The 14,127-nt window shown below is 34.6% G+C and overlaps 1 long non-coding RNA gene across 1 annotated transcript in view; it reads right to left on the bottom strand.

Moving 5' to 3' along the window:
* The window catches only part of LOC311088341, a 64,686-nt gene that overhangs the window by 46,154 nt on the left and 4,405 nt on the right, over positions 1-14,127 (bottom strand). The window lies entirely within an intron of this gene.

Here is a 14,127-nt window from a genome sequence, read left to right as displayed (position 1 = left end):
GACATTTCAAACTTTTTTTTTTTTTGATATATTTCTCATGTCTGTATGGGCATACTAGAGCCCGACCGATAAAGGATTTTTAAGGCCGATACCGATACAAATATTTGGTGATTTAAAAATCTGATATTCCGATATATCGGCCGATATATATATATATATATATATATATATATATATATTATATATATACAGTGCAATGCATAAGTGAATACACCCATGCTAAAGTTGACTAAAAAGAGGAATAAAAAATCATATTTTGGAAATTGAACTTAATGCCTTAATTAAAAAAATTAGGAAAAATCCAACCTTTAAGGACACCAATTTTCTTTGTGAATGAATAATGTATCGTAAATAAATAAATGTTCTTCCTTAAAATACATGGTGCATAAGTGAGTACACCCCTATGTTAAATTCCCATAGAGGCAGGCAGATTTTTATTTTTAAGTATTTTTTTTTATTTTTTTTTAGGATACTATGCATCCTGATAAAGTTCCCTTGGCCTTTGGAATTAAAATAGCCCCACATCATCACATAGCCTTCACCATACCTAGAGATTGGCATGATTTTATTTCAGTTAGCCTAAAAGCTAGTTTGATTTGCATTGAGAGATGATCTTATGGAAAGTACCCCATGCCAATCTCTAGGTATGGTGAATGCTATGTGATGATGTGGGGCTATTTTAATTCCAAAGGCCAAGGGAACTTTATCAGGATGCATAGTATCCTAAATTTTTTTTTTTTTAAATACTTAAAAATAAAAATCTGCCTGCCTCTATGGGAATTTAACATAGGGGTGTACTCACTTATGCACCATGTATTTTAAGGAAGAACATTTATTTATTTACGATACATTATTCATTCACAAAGAAAATTGGTGTCCTTAAAGGTTGGATTTTTCCTAATTTTTTAAATTAAGGCATTAAGTTCAATTTCCAAAATATGATTTTTTATTCCTCTTTTTAGTCAACTTTAGCATGGGTGTATTCACTTATGCATTGCACTGTATATATATATATATATATATATTTTTTTTTTATTTATTTTTTTTTTTAATCCAGAAACGCGTAACAAAACATGAACAGATTTCCCTAACATTAGTTATTTGTAGTTATTTAAGAGTCCTCAGCCTTACTAAAATAATATGATAATGCAGTTTAAAAATAAACTTGTTTGTTTTATTGTCAGAACAGAATATAAGAATATAAGTTCTGATAAATATAGTGTGTGTGTGTGTGTGTGTGTGTGTGTGTGTGTGTGTGTGTGTGTGTGTGTGTGTGTGTGTGTGTGTGTGTGTGTGTGTGTGTGTGTGTGTGTGTGTGTGTGTGTGTGTGTGTGTGTGTGTGTGTGTGTGTGTGTGTGTGTGTGTGTGTGTGTGTGTGTGTGTGAGACAGTTAGTCCCTATTGCCTTTCCATTAGCTCAAACAGTAGAGCGTTGGTCATGGGTTCAAAGCAAGAACTGATAAGATTGTAAATGTGTGTACCTTGAAATGCAATGTAAGTCACTTTTGATAAAAGCGTCTGCCAAATGTCAATGTTATAAGCTACCTTATAATTACAATGTCAACTTGCTTATCCCTTTACCTGCACTCTTTTATCTTTCTATCCATCTATTCCATCAAGCTACAACAAACCATTTTCAATCATCATTTGCTGCCTGCCTTCTAAAATCTACTACTTAGTGATGCACTAAATACATTATGTGACTCGCTAATGCTGCGGCTAAACGAAGTCAGCAACGCACACTTGGATTTCACACACGTGTAAAAGAAAAGCTAACTTTTATGCACAGGTTATGTTTGATACTTTTTCTCTATGTCTAAATGTTCACTCCTCGCGTGCCTAACTTACGTTTTACAACGCAGGGACTGGAACTACAGATATGCTAGTTATAAATACAGTAGTCATTACTTTATTTAGGCAGAATAAGTTCGTTGTGATTTCCATGCTCATTGATGTTAGCGGTCTTCCTTGTAGAGTGCCCTCTGGTGGACAAACTATGTAGCGCCAACACTCATAACATGGTTGAAGGGTGTTTCGTCCGCTTTTGTTTTATTTTTGAAATATTCATTTATCGGCCATTATAAATGCCGATACCGATAGTTTGGAAAATGCCTAATATCGGCCGATAATATCGGCCCACCGATATATCGGTCGGGCTCTAGGGCATACACTGAGTTTCGGTTAATTTATATGATGAGATGAGCTCCAGTTCACGTGCAGTGCAATGACCGCGCCGGCGCCTCAGTCAGGATTATACTGACTGCTATATTTGAAATGCTTCTTATTTATTAAATACAGGCAATTGGTTAATGAAAAATTTATTAAAATTAAGATACAATTTATACAAAACGAAATTCACTTTAAAGAAATGCTTTCTGCAAAACAAAACTTAATGGTCAAAATCATGTCTGACCCACTCTATGTCTCCCGATATATTCCGCATCATATTTTGGTCGTGCTGTTCACTTTTCATAATCAACATAGATGGAAAAAAATAACATTATAATATTTTAACAAATATGAAACTAAACGCGCTAATTGAATGGCTATAGTAGGCCTACATACTCAATTTGTACAAATTGCTGCACATTCATTTACTTCTGAATTTTGCACACATAAGTTGAAAGGCATTTGTTTGTGCATAGTAAAACATATCTGCAACATTTATCAAGTTCACGGATAAATGTGCGTGCATTTATTAATTATTATCTTAATGAATAATGCAACAAGGACGAAGCATGTAAACTGCTTTGTTTATTCAGAATGGAATGTATTGCAAATGGATCCGAATAAAGAAAACAATGCAGAACAATGCAGAAAATGAACAAGAATGAACTTTGAATGGCCGGAGTAGGCCGGCTACTCTAATATAATTCAACAAGGTTTTAGAATAGAATATTTTTTAAACAAAATAAATATTTTTAAAGCCTAGTATCCCGCCCCGGTGTGATGCGTGCTAGTGGAGGAGATGCTGCGCATGACACATGACGTGTTGCATTTTGTAACAATTCTTGATCAAGGGCCCGGCCCGGCCAGAGGATAGTGGCGAGAAATATCCAGTAGACCTGGCCTTTATGTTTCTGCATCGGGATGCCCGTCGAGATCCATCCTCTTATGAAGACTGTAGATGAACCATTACCAGTGAGATAACGCCAACCCAAGCAAGGACTACCGCTGCTCTTGACCATCATACAAGACTGTAAAATATTTCACATATAAATGATTTATTATTACGCTGCCATTGCCTTAAAATGGACATTAATATTGCTATTGCCTAGCCTACTTCGTAAAAACGAGGAACAAAAACTTTAAATTCCTCCAACAACACAATGATAAAAACAATACATACCAAATAGCAATAACATATGTAGCCTACATCTGTAGTATATTGATGTGTAACAATTTTTTTTTTTTTTCGGCTATTCTCCAAGTGATAGTCATATAAATATAATAATGTTTCAAGTTTCGTTTTGTGTAATAAAGCATTAGATATGAATTTTCTGATATGCGGAGGGTGAACCAAGACACGCTTCCTATTTAAAAAACAAGTTTCAAGTTACTTTTCACCGTGACTCTCTGCTCAATATCCGCTCTTTGCCAGCGCACTATACACTCAATCGCTCATGGCCCAAGAGATCACTCCACTTTTATTTAGTTTCATATTTATGTTTAAATATTTTTATAGGCTATTGTTATTTTATTTCATTTATTATGTTGATTATGAATAGTGTGCATTAGGAGTTTGTTTTTTGAAAGACTTTCTTTAAAGTGAATTTCGTTCTGTATAATTTGTATCTTAATTTTATTCAATGTTTCATCAACCAATGGCCTGGATTTAATAAATAAGCAAACCAAGAAGATCAGGTTTGGATTAAAGTAGGCCTGTAACAAACGAACCATGTTTCCGGGGCCTTAGTTTGAGGCCGAATCAATAGCATTTGTCTTTCAGATTTTATTGAATTTCTTGCATGTCTCAATTATTGTCAGCCTAGGAAGTTATGATATTTGTGGCTTTAAAGCAATATGATGTATTGTATAAAGTGGTATAAATAAACGTGGTGCGACTTGACTAGGCTATAGAGTGCTGAACTGCAGAGATGGTCCACATCACTATATGACCAGACAGACTTTTTTTATTTTTGTATGGCTTGAACTGGACGTCCGCAGATCCCGCTGCTTCAAGGTATTTAAATAATAGCCAAAAAAAAAAAAAGAAAATTTGTAATTGCTCCAGTAAATAGGCAATTCCAAATGTGCTGAGTTCAAGTTTGACTGAAACAAATTCAAGATTTTATTTTAGAAAAATACAATACAATTTTTTTTTTTTAAATACACATTTAAAAGAAAAACCTAATACAAGCATTAGCTATTATGGAAATACAGACATCGCACAACTCTTTATTTTTACAGTCCATAAAAATAGGGCATGTATTAGGCTATAATACGAGAAGATATTTCTTACAGTTTTCCCATGTATTTTTACTGAGGCATTGTATTGTGTTGTGTTTTAAGGTTAATGGAAAATTCTGTAAAATTACTGAATAAAGTCTTGGCAAAAAATGACCATTACATTTTCCATCTCTAGCCCCTTTTTCCACAATGGTCCCCTAAAAATAACGCCAGAAATTCTGATTCTGATTCTACAGAAAACGAATAATTTATTGTTAGGCCTACAAAAAAAGCCACAAAAAAAAAACAGCCTTAATCATTATATTATATGACATCAGAATGAACCGTTAAAGGTACAAAATATATTATTCAATGTTAGCAATATTAATGTCCATTTTAAGGCAATGGCAGCGTGATAATAAATCATTTATATGTGAAATATATTAGTCTTGTATGATGGTCAAGAGAGCATCGGTATAGTCCTCGCTTGGGCTGGCGTCATCTCTTGTTTTAATAGTTCAATCGTTTAGGAAGGCTCTTCCTCCTTTCGTGGACTTAGCTATCCTGGGAACTGCTAAAAGTCCAGAGCTTTATGATCTTAAAAAGCGTTTCTACAAAACAGTTGAGCTTAAAATGAGCTTAAAGTATGAGTTTAAAACAGTTGCTACACCTAAAGTCTTTGTACAAGCTGTCATTTCCGTAATAAGTAGCCTACCGCCTGCTATTCAATCAGTTGTCAGCTATCGGGTAGTCTTCCGAAATTTAAAAGACATACACCAACAGACCAATACAAAAGAAACGAAACGGAAAGAAAATAATACGGTCGGACCTTGGATTTGAACCCCTGTCACTAAGAGCAAAACGACACCACTGCCCGTGCACGCAGACCAATGCCCTATTGAAGGTAGCAAGTTTGCTGGGAAATCTAATGTATTTCACAGACATGAATAAAACAGAGGCTAAAATCAGCCCACATATGATAAAGGAAAAAGGGGGATACACGCGCCTAATGAAGAAATAAAAAATATGACACGATAAAAGTCCAAACACTAGTCCTAACAACGTTAGAAAAACAGAACCCTATCATTCAGATCGACAATCTACTACATATGTCTTTCCATTTGCTTCATTAGATGGGCTGAACTTTGAAGAAAAGGGAGGGGCTGATTATAATATTATACAAAACGCCGCTTTTTACGGCGTCTTTGTCAGACAGAAGCGCCGCAAATTACGGCGCATTGTGGATGGCCTGCGGTGTCAGAAACGGCGTTGTTGACTGGATCAAAAAAACGGCGATAATGACGGCGATTTTGCTTTGCAAACGCCGTAATTTGCGGCGCTTGTACCACAGAACGCCGTACTTTGCGGCGTCTTTTCGTCTTAAACGCCGTAAACACCGGCGTTTTGAGAATGAAAGGCGTTTCGTTAGTGCCGAAATTTGACCCTTTTGGCGTTCCATATGTGAACCGCTCCTCGCGTGCGCCTGGCAAATCCGCCGTTACAATAGGAATCCGCTTTAGAACAAGTGCGCCTGCTCTTAAAGGGAATGTGAGATGACGCTCTGATTGGTTTATTTCACGTTACGCCCAAACCACACCTATGAATAGTGAAGCTACTTCAGACCAACCCATTTTAGATTTGCGTCGGGCGCAAGAGTCATTTATCCCGCCGGTATAATAGCAACAGCGCCCAAGACCCGCCCACAAAGTTACTTGCGTTTTGCGCTTGATACTTGCGTTTCAGATCGTTAAAATAGGGCCCCATGTGTGAATGGCCGCTCCCAGAGGAAAAATGTATTGCTTAGTGGGTTGCTTTTGCTAAGCTCAGGAGATTTAGTTGTGATTCTCATATTCAGATTCAGATGTTTCTCCTAAAATGGAGATGATGGATGTTGTTGAGATATCTTCTGAAACTTAGGAGTCAAATATGAGACCCCTGGATTCTTTAGTTTAGGACAGTGGTTCTCAATTCCAGTCCTCGTGACCCACTGCTCTGCACATTTTGTATGTCTCCCTTATTTAACACACCTGAACCAGATCATCAGCTCATTAGGAGAGACTCCATGAACTGAAATGAGTGTGTCAGATAAGAGAGACATACAAAATGTGCAGAGCAGTGGGTCACGAGGACTGGAATTGAGAACCACTGGTTTAGGAGAAAAATCTGAGCACAGTTTGTGATGTTGTTGAGATCTCTTCTAATACTTTTTTGTGTTAGAGTTTGTCTCAGGAGACAAGTGTGAGAAGCAAGAAGCATCTCAATTTGATGTAAAAGTGACCACATTTTTGTCAAGGAGAAACATTTGACATATTAAATCTCATTTTTGATTTTTCTTTCCTCTGGGCTAAATCGACATTAGGTTGACAAACTGGATTGTAAAATAAATTGCTATGGACTGTTGGCCATTAATGACAAGGAAATAAACAAAACAACATATTGACTTCACTTTTGGTAATGTCTACTCAATGCAAGGCCATAACCATGTATTGAACATGGGGGGTGGGGACCAATATTTTTTTTTTATTGATCCGTTTATTTAAAGAAATTAAAGAATTAAAAGGGATTTAAGGGAACAAAGAAAAATAAATAAGAACGGTAAAAAATGTCTAATTGTGAAGTAATCCATTTAAAACTAATAATGTTTTATTTAAAAATATTTTATTTAAATATAATATTCACTCTTATTCATATATCTAATATGTCAAAAATGCGAAATGTTTCTTGTCTCGTCACACTCGGTTATGAATGACAAATCATGTAAATGATAGTATATTTTTTTGTAATTCAAAACATTGAAATTTCATTAACAAGTTGATTGGCCATCTCAGTCATTTTGCTGAGGCAGACCAGCCTAAAAATTTTACTTTTAAAACATTGTCATCCTAACAACAAACAGAGCTGCACATAATGTGGTTTAGCAGAGCAGCATATCAAATATTGTGGGGGGTAACTTTTTTGTAATAACTTTTAATGAGGCTTTTCTCAGCGATTTAATTATAATTTTTATTAATAGCATATGTAATTACTTTTTAAAGAACAACAATTAAAAATAAATATCTATTAAATCAATTACATTTATAAAATTAATTTAATGTGAATAGATTTATTTTCCTTAATCGCCATTAGAGGGCTTGTTGCCTCTGCTGCATTTGTTAGTCCCTTACAACCATGACACTTAAATGCTGACCAATCACAGTGGCATAATCATAATTGTGCTGAGAGAGGTGAAGTCAGGGTCGTAGGTATATATCAACCCGTTTCATCATCCTCTGTTTTGAATCACACCCCTGTTCCTTTGTTTAAGTAGGATGAGGAAAGACTGAGCTTACTTGTATTGCTTACAGGCTACTAAACAGCAGGGGCATTAAAACAATTTCCAACGATAAACGATAGTGGGTAACAGAAAAGTCATATCATGAAACGTCTAGTTTTGATCTAGATCTTTTTAAATAAAAGTTTCCTTTTCTGTGAAAACATTCTGTAACTTTCTGAACTCAAAGTTAACACCCTGTCCAAAAAGACCATTTCAACTATAAGCTCACAAAATGATTTTACACATTTATACTCCAACTGTTTAGTGACTTTTAGTGAACTAATAAAAAGTAAGTAGTATAGTAACTTATGTGTTGTTATTTATGTTGCATGAGCACAGTGCGTTTAAATAGAGGGTTTAAAAGTACAACAGATAAAATACCTAGGCTATTTAATTCTAAGGGTCAGAGAAAGCATGAAAACCTCAGGAAACCACTTTGAAGTATGAATATTGATTATTTCCCAAAAATCTAAGGGAAAAACAAAATAAACGTGACATGCTACTCTGTTAAACAAGATGTAACATGCTACGCCTCTGCCAAACATGATGTAACTACATGCAATGTCAGTGTTGCTAAGGAGGAAAGTCAAGGTTTTCTAATCACAGTTAAAAACTGTATTGCCAAAAAATTATATATATATATATATATATATGTGTGTGTGTGTGTGTGTGTGTGTGTGTATATATGTGTATATATGCATGTATGTATGTATGTATATATATATATATATATATACACACACATATAAGATTTTGGTAAAAGCCAAAAAGCCAAGTTATTTATCCTAATACCATCTAAATGACTGTAATAATGGCAAATGCCTTGTGTGATAAAAACACAAGGTTACTCTAATTATGAACAATCATGTTAATCTCAGTATTTTGTTCACATGAGATCAAATATAATCACAGTAATGCATTAATCACATTTTAAGGGTGAATGTAAATTTAATTTAGTTTTAATAATGGAAAAATACAAGGTTTCTGCAAGGTTTCTATATACATTAAATCAATGGCCATTTCTTAATATGCGGTCTTAAGCGATCTTGAACTTTGTCATCAAAAACAGTCAAAGTCCGGTTCCAATACTCAAGAATGCAAGCACAGAGAACACATGAAAGTACCCGGATGTGTTCTTGATATTGAGAGGATGCATTAAGTGCAGACGTGAGAGAAATGACGTACGGAGGCCTGTAAGCTTGTTCTCTCTCAAGAAATCTTCCGCTGAAAGCTCGCAAATACGTGACTTATGAAAGTAAACGTGTTGTTTTATTTGGCATCATTTATTAAAGTTTTAAAAAGAATGCCTGTTGTACTTTTTAATTGGCATATTTAAAAGAATCTTAAAGTTGACAAAGCGCAAGATTAAATATACTACACAAATATCATAAAATAAAAAGATATCAAATAATAACAATAATGTAAGTACATATTTTAATAAGTTATGACATCTGTGATGTTATGTTTTAGTTATTGTGCATTGAATGGTACTGTGCCATTACCTACAATATGTGCTGAACAATGAATATGCAAATTCAATGAATATGCAAATTAGCCCTGCCTCCACTCAGAAATCCACTTGGTCAACTTTACTGTAGTAAACGCTATGGCAAGAGGAAATTCTGGTTTAATTCAGCCATTTATGTTTGAACCAGATACTGATTAAGAAGTGGAAGAGTGAACTCTATGTATCAGAATGGTAATGCATTTTATGTACCGCTCTCTACAACGTTGCACACATAACGGTAATTAATATGATTAGCCTTTTGCTTGACTGTGTTATCAAACAGCTGATGTGTTGGTAATGTTACACAAACCATGTTCCCGTTTGTCATCTCAGAGTCAGAAAGCTGCCTTCTAAAAATCAGTATACTTAGAAACGCTTGAATGTCAGTGGAGAAAGGCATATAGTTCATCATAACATCGTAATATATCATATACATAATTCACCCGCTATATTGCTAAATGTACATGATTTTTCATATCAACAGAAAAATATAACGGGGTAACCTGGCTGTCTTCTCTTGAGACTCTTTAAGTTTTCAAGCAAATATCTGCTTTAGTGTGATACAAGTGAGTTATTACACACAGGGTTTGACAAATTTTCAAATTAAACCTACATGGTTACTTCTCCCCTCGCATTTCTCGCCTTTCATTTCTCTTTCATTCAGCCTGTCAGAGCTATTCAGGGAAAGAAATTATCAAAATGGCCATCTGAAAATGTATCGACTATATCTCTCCTGCTCATGTACAGTTTGGAAAAAATGTAATCACAGGGTTTAAAATTCCCATGAATATGTCAAGGAACAATGACAGACATGTACTTGTCAAATTGCGATGACACAGACTTGAATAAGGAAAACTGTGATCATTGCCATGGTTACAGGGGGTGGGTGTACAAGATATGCTTTGTGCACTATTGTAGTTTTTTGGTTTTGAGAGCAACAACTGTAAAGGTTTTAAAATGGTAATTGAATGAAAATGAAAAAAAAAAGGAAATTTGAAAATTAAACACATTTGATTTATTCTTAATGTTGTTGAATGTGTAGCACGAGTTTGTGTTTTGACCTTGCTAAGCTGCATTTATCTTTTATTCAATACATTTTATTTAGAATTGTATTCCATACATCCAATTTTACATAAACTGTTACAGAGTCGATTTCAAACTCACCTGTTAAGGATTATAAATGCAGTCGTACACAAACATCTGTGGTGAGTCATGTCTTCCTTTCAGCTGCTCATTTGCTTTGAGCTCAACAAGTTTAGCTGATTTTCATCTTTCAGCAGAGAAGGCTTTACATGAAGTGATTATAGCTTCGATGATGGTGAAGAGTAAAGATTTAGAGACATGAATCTGAACATTACTGGACATTAATGAGATATGAGAAAAGGGCTGAGTGGGTGAATCTTTCGCACTCATGTGCAATTGACGTTCGCAAAGACCCGCTCCCTTTGTTGATATGTCCGACAAGCCATGTCGCTCTCATGCCACACACCATGTTCTCAAGCAGTGAAAAATACATTGCGGAGCAAATATAGACAGGACAGACCAGGTTACTTTTGATATGAAACAAAGTCTCAACTTTTCAATTTTAAACTATAAATACCATTTTATGGCTCTTTAATGTCTCTGACAGATCGCTGTAGAGCCTGCTCGTGAACCGATCATCTCTTCCTTCCAGTTAATTTATAGCATCAAATAAACATGAAAGAAAATAAGAAGGATGTTTTAACCGCAGAAAGACGTCAGTACATCGTTTTTCAAGTTCAAATCCTCCAACGTTAATCTACTAACTCTCCTGACTGCTTTGTCGGACAAAAATGGCGGATGGCGGATTATGATTGGTCAGATCGCCTGTCAATCAAACTCCCTGCGAAGGGTCAATTCCCAATCGCCTGGATTCCTATTGAAATTACATGATTTCCCCTGTGAAAATTTACCAAACAACAATAAATATAGACAAAGCTCCATTAACTATCCATCAGTTATATCTCTAACACTTAGTGTACAAATATGTACTGGAGTGACAAGCTGGACCTGAAAGTTACCAGGTCTGCATATTCTGCAACATTTGAAATAGGTTCAATTGAAACATTTGAAACATATAAAAAAGGTTCAACACAGTTGATAGATCAACAATCACACTTCAGTTGAACTAGATATTCTCTAAGATTACTAAACTAACACTAAAGCTGCACGATTCTGGGTAAATTGAGAATCACATTTTATTTTTTTTAATTTTTTTTCAAATAGAGATAATGATTCTCCCACGATTCTGAACAGACAAGAGACCACTAAACAAAATAACATGTAACTTAAAAGAGTTCATGACAACATGTTAATTGCTGCAGTCTATTTAAAATGTAACATTTAATTTGAATGAATAATAAAAAATAAAATAAAAATCGGTTTGAATGACTGATTCAATGACTCATTCATAAATATTTGTTTTATTACTGAATGTATCAATGTTTTTGAACAAATTTCTTGAATGAATGATTCAATGGCATACATTTTTAAGTCACGTCAACACCTAGTGGCGTATTTGAAACGCCGAGTTACTTACAAAAGGATTTGCTTTTTCATTCTAACCCTTTTATCCCAGTACTTCTGTGATATTTAGAATATTTGTAACACAGAAATAATGATACTGTGTGGTTGAAAAGACTGTTTGTGAAGCCGTTTCATACCTATACATGACTGCTTTCTCTGGATCGGTGGCAGCACCAACACAGATTTGAATGTTCTTCTGTGATTTTGGCAAAGTTTAAAGGACAGCCAAATCGTTGTCATTTAGGAATGAGATCGCGTGACTGTTTGAATCGAGATCATGATCTTTTAATGATTAATCAGGCAGCTCTACCCTAAACCCACTAGCCTTAAATTATTCTAAACAATATGTATTCAGAATCCAGCAGCCTCCATAAACAAGGCTCAGTTGGTTCAAAACCCAGCAGCTAGAGTTACCAGAGTCCAAAAATCAATTATAAAATTGATATATCGATTATAAAATACTGCTACTTCCATATAAAGCTAAAAGCGATCTACCTCCGCAGTACTCTCAAAATCTCAGGATTTAAAATTCTAAAAGGAAAGTGTTAAAGTGTGATTACAGAAAGCTTTGAGTGGAAATCGCTGTCGCTCCACTTAGACTATTACTGTAGGACACCCATAATGAGGTTCACTAGATCCTGTGCTAGATCCAGCTCCATATCCCACCTCATCTGTGCTGCTGAGCCATGCCTATGCCAGCTACAGTCTTTACCAGGCACTCAGGAACACTTCACTGACTGCTGACCTGAATTTACTTTTGCTACCAAAGTTTGTTTTCATTTTGCTTGATCAATAAAATCTATGCTCTTGTTTCCTTAAAGAGAAAATAAATCCAGAAATGTGTAAACAAGTCTAAACAGTTAAATATTTTACAAGTTCCAGACAAGAATATTTTTTGAAACAATCAATAAAAAGAAAATAATATTTGTTAACATTTTTGCATAGTCTATTGGTAAAAAAGCAGCAGTCTATACTTTTTCAGTGTTAGGGATTAAGTAAATTCCTAGTAGCACTACAATTTAGCCGTTTTCAAAATAATGTACATTTTACAGTAACAAAGCTACATTATACATCCAGTAGCATTGCAATGTGAACAATTACAGCTTTTTTTTTAACACAGTCAAATATTCTAAAGCAACAATTAATCAATCTCTTACTATGTCCTCTTTCTCCCTGTCATATTTAGCATTGAATGCCTGAGTAATTTGACTGATTTGGTTCATTCAGACAAAACTGTTGTTTTCCCTGCAAAAAAGTCTCTTTGCAGCATTTTTGAAACTAGTAAATAGTTAATATTGCTGTTTGTCAATATATTTTAGACTTGCATAAAAAAATTAGTTTTTATTTTTATTTGTATTAGTCAAAATCAATTATTAGTTTTTCTATTGCAATTATTATTAGTGCATCTACACTACCGATCAAAAGTTTAGAGTCTGTAAGATTAATGTTTTTGGAAAGTTTTTGAAAAGGAGTCTCTTATGTTCACCAAGGCTGCATTTATTTGATAAAAAAAATACAGTAAAACCTATTTGTAAAATATTACTACAAATTAAAACAGTTTTCTATTTTAATATATTGTAAGTTCTTATTTATTCCTGTAATAGCAAAGCAGAATTTTCAGCAGTCTTCAGTGTCACATGATCCTTAAAAAAAATGGAGCTTGAGAAACATTTATTTTAATCACAGTTGAAAATGGCTGTACTGCTTAATATTTGTGCTGCAGAAACAGTGATTCAACATAATTTTTTCTAAATATTAATCTTTGATTAATAGAAAGTTCAAAAGAACAGCATTTATTTTAAAAAAATTGCAACAATGCAAAAGTCTCTACTGTCACTTTTGACCAATTTAATGCATCCATATGAATAAAAGTATTCATTTCTTTAAAAGAAATCATACTGACCCCAAACTTTGGAATGGCAGTGTACATTTGTAATATAATAATAATAATAATAAAAAATCCTAAAACAGATAAATACTGCTCTGATTGTAAAAAATAAATAGTATCACATAGTATAGGCTAGATTTTAAGGTACACTGCCAACTTAAATAGCATCAATATACTTCAAAAAGCATCAGAAATGTCTCTTGACTAGCTTGGAATACAACACTGTAGTATTTATTGCATGATGTGTGAATGAAGAAGTCGAGCTTTATTAACCAGATCTCTCGGCATTGTCTCTTTCTGCACTCCTTCCTACATTCCTCCAATGTTGGACATTCCTCTGGTGGAGCAAGAGAGACTGAGAAAAAGAAAGGAAAAGAGGGCTGGGGAGAGGCCAGCCGCACCAACCCTGCAGGCATGGCGCTGGTCCAAACCCTACACTGCTTAAGTGTGAACTCTGCTGGGGGTGGAGAAACCCACGATTCAA

Source organism: Abramis brama, assembly GCF_963993115.1.
Source record: "Abramis brama genome assembly, chromosome: 8".
Lineage (NCBI taxonomy): Eukaryota > Metazoa > Chordata > Actinopteri > Cypriniformes > Leuciscidae > Abramis > Abramis brama.
The sequence above is the reverse complement of the archived record's forward strand: the minus strand, read 5'-3'. Positions and strand labels throughout refer to the sequence as shown.